This window comes from Pristiophorus japonicus, unplaced genomic scaffold (genome assembly GCF_044704955.1).
Source record: "Pristiophorus japonicus isolate sPriJap1 unplaced genomic scaffold, sPriJap1.hap1 HAP1_SCAFFOLD_90, whole genome shotgun sequence".
In the NCBI taxonomy this organism is placed as follows: domain Eukaryota; kingdom Metazoa; phylum Chordata; class Chondrichthyes; family Pristiophoridae; genus Pristiophorus; species Pristiophorus japonicus.
The window spans coordinates 1142960-1150257 of NW_027254824.1; the positions used below are offsets into that span (position 1 = coordinate 1142960).

General features: G+C 43.4%; 1 non-coding gene across 1 annotated transcript; it reads right to left on the reverse strand.

Moving 5' to 3' along the window:
- Positions 1 to 1409: 1409 nt before the first annotated feature.
- On the reverse strand, positions 1410 to 1482 carry trnaa-ugc (transfer RNA alanine (anticodon UGC)). Its single transcript has one exon. It is a non-coding gene; the product is annotated as a tRNA-Ala (tRNA).
- Between the last annotated feature and the right edge of the window lie 5816 nt (positions 1483 to 7298).

Genomic DNA, 7298 nt, shown 5'->3' on the forward strand with positions numbered 1-7298 from the left:
TTACCTGTTTCCTCCTTCTTTTCTGTCTATCTTCGCGCCATCACTGGCTAACACAGAAAAAATATAAGCCCGAGTCTCCATTGCAATTACAAATCAGGTCTGAGTCCTTTGGAGAGAGAGTGAGAGAGAGAGAGAGAGAGAGAGAGAGAGAGAGAGAGAGAGAGAGGGGGCGAGAGGGAGAGCTAGAGGGAGAGTTGTTGAAAGCGTAGGAATGAACTCCAAATGGAGTGCTGAATGAAGGCAGCGACAACCTCCATTAATTGGAAAAGCCGAGTACACCTGGTATTAAGACTTCTATCCAAGTAGATATCAGACCTGTTCCTACTTTGTGACACAAATAAGCTACGATGTGATATTTATAGCACAATATCTCCGTTTTATTGAGGCAGCAGGAGAATGAACAGCAAAGATTTGGAAAAATAAGTAGAGAGTGAGAGAGAAATTGAATGAAGGGGGGAGATGCTAACTGTTTGCTGATTGGTTGAAGCCCGTGTGAATGTTGTGAGCAGCCGATGGTGGAAGCAACAGTCTACAGCACGTCGTATTCACAGTCCGTCTCACTTCCAAATACTTACCAGGTGTTAGTCTATCTCGTCTCCGAGAATAGACTTTTTCAGACTGGCATGGCCGCAGTGATATATCAGCTGGCTCCCTTTTTCCTCAAAGAGCGACAGATAGCAGTTTATTGATTTCTGTCAGCTTATACATGAATGCTATTTATCATCTGGATAGAAAAATAGAAACAAAGAAAATAGGTGCAGGAATAGGCCATTCGGCCCTTTCTTCCTGCACCACCATTCAATAAGATCATGGCTGATCATTCACCTCAGTACCCCTTTCCTGCTTTCTCTCCACACAACTTTATCCCTTTAGCCATAAGGGCCATATCTAACTCCCCGTTGAATATATCCAATGAAGTGGCTGCAACAACTCTTTGCGGTAGGGAATTCCACAGGTTAACAACTCTCTTAGTGAAGATGTTTCTCCATAATCTCAGTTCTAATCCTTATCCTTCGATGATGTCCCCTGGTTCTGGACTTCGCGTGACTGGAATGTTGGGGCTTGTCCCGCCCTCAGTAAATCTGGAGCTGGGGAAGAGCGTTTAGTCTCTTGGTTTCTTTGTGGCTTCGATTTTCTGTTGTGAAGCGAGGCAGCGCGGCAGGATCCTTTAAGAGTCTCCCACAGCTCAACTGAGTGAATGGAATGTGCAGCTTTCAGATGTGTTTATCCCCTTCAGGGCTGGAAACGAGAGGGACTGAGAGACACTGTGTAGAGTTTGAGTTTGTACAGAACGGTACACAAAATCAGCAAATGCAACATCGTCGTGAGGCACTGCACTCTGTTAATATTGAACCATGAATATGAATTATTCAATTTTTTCTAATCAATAATTGAACAGGTTTGCGAAATGCTTCCGCCCGGTTTCGAACCGGGGACTTTTTGCGTGCAAGGCAAACTTGATAACCACTACAGTACGGAAACGCTGCGACAGAATAAATGTCGGGAACCTAAACAGAGCTTTAACCTCAACAGCTGCCCTGCACATCAGGAGCTTGCATTGCGCGAACAGAATGAAGTTGCTATATTTAGCAAGGTTGTGAGTGTGGTAGGAATTGATCCCGTTTTTCTCGGACTTTATACATAGGACCAGGAGGTGGCCATCTCGCAGCAAATGGTAAGAATCTGGAATACACTGCTTTAAAGGCGGCGGAGGCAGACTCAATGTTATCTTTCCAAAGGGAGTTGGATCAGTATCTGAAGGAAAAAAATGCACAGCTGCTGGTAAATGACGCGGATGTGGGACTTCTTGAGAGTAGGCATGGGCTCGATGGGCTGAATGGCCTTCTTCCGTGCTGTAACCATTCCATTATTCTGTTATTCAATAACTTAGTGGCACATTTAGTAGTGTACCTCGAAGCTGAATATTGCAAAGGGACATGCATTCATTCGGCACAACTAGCGGCATCTGATTGAGAAGATTCGGGTGCGCGAAGATTCGGGTGTAATGACTTTAAATGCATAATTTTTGTTTTGTGAAGTTTCGGTCAGAGAAATGTTTGGGAAAGGAGTTTTTTGCTAAAAGGACTCAGCATTTAATCTTCTTTCTGGTTGTTGGGGTCACATTTATTTTCGATGTTATTCTTCCACAATGTATATTTTGTTTGCTCTTTCACAATAACCAGACCCTTGCTCTTCAATATATTTCACTGCTTACATGGTCACAGCAATGGTCACATGAGCTCTAGAGACAGGGGAATTAGTTCCAGAAACAGTGGAAGTAGGAGCTGCAGAGAGGGGCATTAGGAGTTCCAGGAATACTGGAATTATCTTCAGAAACAGGGTAATTGTGTTTAGAAAGAGCAGAATTAGCTCTCGAAAGAGGCGACTTAGCTGTCCCTGCAGCAGGGGATTTATGAAAGCGCACCATAAGCAGGACATTTCCAAGATACATATATATATATATATAATTAATAGTCACTTAAATAGGACAATAAGGTGCTTCATCATCAGTGCAATTTGGAGCTCCAGAATAAGGACAATTTGGAGCTGCGCAAGCAACTCAGAATCTGCAGAAAGTGGGGAACAAGGACTTCCAAAAACTATCGAATTTGCTCTGCAAGCATAGATAATATGTTCAGAAACAGCGGAATTAGCTACAGAACAGAGGAATTCCCTCCAGGAACACTGACATTAGGAGTCACAGAAAGAGAGCAACAAGGAGCTGCAGTAACAGGGGAAGTCGCGCAAAAACAAGGGAATTAGCGCCAGAAACAAGGGAATTAGTTCTCGAAAATGTGCAATTAGGTCTTGAAAGAAGAAAAGTAGGAGTTATCTAAACTAGTAAATTAGAAGCTACAGAAACAGTAGGAATTCGCTCCAGAAACAGAGCACTGGGGAGCTGCAAATACATGGGATGTGAGCTGAGGAGCACAGGAAAAATTAATAAGAACATAAGAACATAGAAATTAGGAACAGGAGTAGGCCATCTAGCCCCTCGAGCCTGCTCCGCCATTCAGCAAGATCATGGCTGATCTGAGCATGGACTCAGCTCCACTTACCTACCCGCTCCCCATAAACCTTAATTCCCTTATTGGGAATCTGTGACTTGAGTCCCTTATCGGTGACTTGAATACATTCAATGAGCTAGCCTCAATTGCTTCCCTGGACCGAGAATTCCACAGATTCACAACACTCTGGGAGAAGAAATTCCTTCTCAACTTGGTTTTAAATTGGCTCCCCCGTATTTTGGGGCTGTGCCACCTAGTTCTAGTCTCCCCGACCAGAACAGAAAACTTCTCTGCTTCCATCTTGTCTATCCCCTTCATTATTTTAAATGATTCTGCAAGATCACCCCTCATCCTTCTGAACTCCAACGAGTAAAGACCCAGTGTACTCATTATATCATCATAATGTAACCCCCTCATCTCCGGAATCAGGCAAGTGATTCGTCTCTGTACCCCCTCCAAAGCGAGTATATCCTTCCTTAAGTAAGGTGACCAAAACTGCACGCAGTACTCCAGGTGCGGCCTCAACAATACCATATACAGTTGCAGAAGTACCTCCCTGCTTTTGTACTCCATCCCTCTCGCAATGAAGGCCAACATTCCATTCGCCTTCCTGATTACCTGCTGCACTTGCAAACTAACTTTTTGGGATGCATGCACAAGGACACCCAGGTCCCTCTGCACCTCAGCATGTTGTAATTTTTCCCCATTCAAATAATATTCCCTTTTACTGTTTTTCTTCCCAAGGTGGATGACCTCACATTTTCCGACATTGTATTTCATCTGCCTAACCTTAGCCCATTCGCTTAACTGATCTAAATCTCTTTGCAGCCTTTCTGTGTCCTCTACACAACCCGCTTTCCCACTAATCTTTGTGTCATCTGCAAATTGTTTACACTACACTCTGTCCCCTCTTCCAGGTCTTCTATGTATATTGTAAACAGTTGTGGTCGCAGCACCGATCCCTGTGGCACACCACTAACCACCGATTTCCAATCCGAAAAGGACCCATTTATTCCGACTCTCTGCTTTATGTTAGCCAGCCAATTCCCGATTCATGCTAATACATTTCCTCTGACTCCGCGTACCTTTATCCTCTGCAGTAACCTTTTGTGTGGCACGTTATCGAATAGCTTTTGGAAATCTAAATGCAACACATCCGTCGGTACACCTCTATCCACCATGTTCGTTATACCCTCAAAGAATTCCAATAAATTAGTTAAACATGATTTCCCCTTCATGAATCCATGCTGCGCCTGCTTGATTGCACTATTCCTGTCTAGATGTCCCGCTATATCTTCCTTAATGATAGTTTGAAGCATTTTCCACACTATAGACGTTAAACTAACCGGCCTATAGTTACCTGCCTTTTGTCTGCCCCCTTTTATAAACAGAGGCGTTGCATTAGCTGCTTTCCAATCCGGTGGTACCTCCCCAGAGTCCAGAGAATTTTGGTAGATTATGATGAATGCATCTGCTATAACTTTAGCCATTTGTTTAATACCCTGGGATGCATTACATCAGGACCAGGGGTCTTGTCTACCTTGAGTCGCATTAGCCTGTCCAGCACTATCCTCCTAGTGATAGAGATTGTCTCAAAGGTCCTCCTTTCCCACATTCCTGTGACCAGCAATGTTTGGCATGCTTCTTGTGTCTTCCACTGTGAAGACCTAAGCAACATAATTGCTTAAGATCTCAGCCATTTCCACATTTCCCATTATTAAATCCCTTTCTCAACTTCCCTTCTCATCATCTCATCCCCCTTCTCATAATCAATGTACAGATTAATTTGCTCCAGAAACAGGGCAATGGGCAGCTGCAGAAGCATGGGAAGAGAGCTCGAAGAACACAGTAATAATCACAGTACAGCGCAATTAGCTCCAGAAACAGGGGAATTACGTTAAGAAAGAGCATAGTTACCTCCAGCAATGGTGAATTTTCTATTCATGTTGCAGGGTCATTAGGGGAGCGCACCATAAACAGGACAATTTGGAGCCATATATATCGGCAAACTACAAGAAATGTAGAAAGGACAATTATGTGCTTGATAAACTGCGGAATTTGGAGCTCCAGAAAGAATTAAGAGCTCCACAGGAACTTTCCCCAGACAAAAAAATATATTAGCTTCAGAAACCGTTGAATTAACAACAGAAACATGGGAGCTACCTCCAGAAAAGGATGCATTAGGAGATCCACAATTTGGATATTATGAACTCCAGAAAAAATATGAGCTCCAGAAACAGGGAAATTATCTCCGGGAACATGGGAATTAGGAGCTGCAGAGAGGGGAATTAGGAATTCCAGGAATACTGGAATTAGATCGGAGACTAGAGTTTTGGCTCCAGAAACAGGGGAATTATGTTTAGAAAGAGAAGAGTTAGCTCTAGAAAGAGGTGAATTAGCAGCAGGGGTATTAGGAGAGTGCACCATAAACTGGACATTTTGTACATATACATATATATATAAAACTATTAGACACTTAAATAGGACAATTAGGTGCTTCATCAACAGTGCAATTTGGAGCTCCAGAAAAAGGACAATTTGGGACTCTACAAACAACTCAGAATCTCCAGAAAGAGGGGAACTAGTACTTCCACAAACCATGGATATCTTTGCAGAAAAAAAGGTAGTAGAAACATAGAAACATAGAAAATATGTGAAGGAGTAGGCCGGTCGGCTGATCATTCACCGCAGTACCGCTGTCCTTTTTTCTCTTAATACCACTTGATCCCTTTAACCATAAGTCTCATATCTAACTCCCACTTGAATGTATCCAATGAACTCGCATCAACAACTCTCTGCGGTAGAGAATTCCACAGATTAACAACTCTCTGAGTTAAGACGGTTCTCCTCATCTCAGTCCTAACGGGCTTACCCCTTATCCTTCGATTCTGTCCCATGGGTCTGGACTTCGCCAACATCAGGAACACTCTTCTTGCATCTAACCTGTCCAGTCCCGTCACAATGTTTTATGTTTATATAAGATCACCTCTCATCCTTCTAAACTTCAGTGAACACATGCTCAGATGATCCATATCTCTACTCATATATCAGTCCTGCCATCCCAGGAATCAGTCTGGTGAACCTTCCCTGCACTCCCTCAATAGCAAGAACGTCTTTCCTCACGTTAGGAGACCAAAACTGAACACAATACCTCAGGTGAAGCTTCACCAAAGCCCTGTAAATCTGCAGAAAGACCTCCCTGCCCCTATACTCAAATCCCCTTGATATGAAGGCCAACACTCCATTTGCCTTCTTCACCGCAGGCTGCATCTGCATGCTAACTTTCAATAACTGAACTACCATGACACACAGGTCTCGTCGCACCTCCTGTTTTCCTAATCTGTCACAATTCAGATAATATTGTGACTTCGTGTTTCTTTCACCAAAGTGGATAACCTCACATTTAGCCACTTTATACTGCATATGCCATGCATTTGGCCACTCACGTTACCTGTCCAAATCACTCTTCAGCCTCTTAGCATTCTCCACACAGCTCACATCGCCACCCTGCTTAGTGTCATCTGCAAAATTTGAGATGTTACACTCAATGCCTTCATCCAGATCATTGATGTATATTGTAAATAGCTGGGGTCGCAGCAGTGAGCCCTGCGACAGTCCACCATTCACTGTCTGATATTCTCAAAAGGTCCCGTTTATCCCGACTCTCTGCTTTCTGTCTGCCAACCAGTTCTCTATCCACGTCAATAGTACGTGCTTTAAATTTGCACACCAATCTCTTGTGTGCGAAATTGTCAAAAGCCTTTTCTAAGTACAAATACACCATCCACTGGTTCTCCCTTTGTTACTCTACTAGTTACAACCTCAAACAATTCTTTGATTTGTCAAGCATGATTTCCACTTCATAAATCCATGCTGACCTGGACCGATCCTGTCACTGCTTTCCAAGTGTGCTGCTACTTCGTTTTTAATAATTGATTCCAACTTTTTCTCCACTACTGATGTCAGGCTAAGCGGTCTATAATTACCTGTTTCCTCGTTCCCTCCTTTTTTTTAGCACAAGAAACAGTTGAATTACCAAAGAAACAGGAGTATTTCCTGCAGGAAGAGCGAAATTCGGAGTCGCAGAAAGAGGGGAAGTAGGTGCTCCAGGAATCGGGAGATTTTCGCCAGAAACAGGGGAATTATGTCTAGAAACTGTGGAATAAGTCTTGAAAGATGAACGTAGGAGTTATAGATCTGGTAAATTTGCAGCTCCAGAAAGAGTGGAATTCGCGGGAGAGTCAGGGCAATGGAAACTGCAGAAACAAGGGAAGCGAGATCCAGGAACTC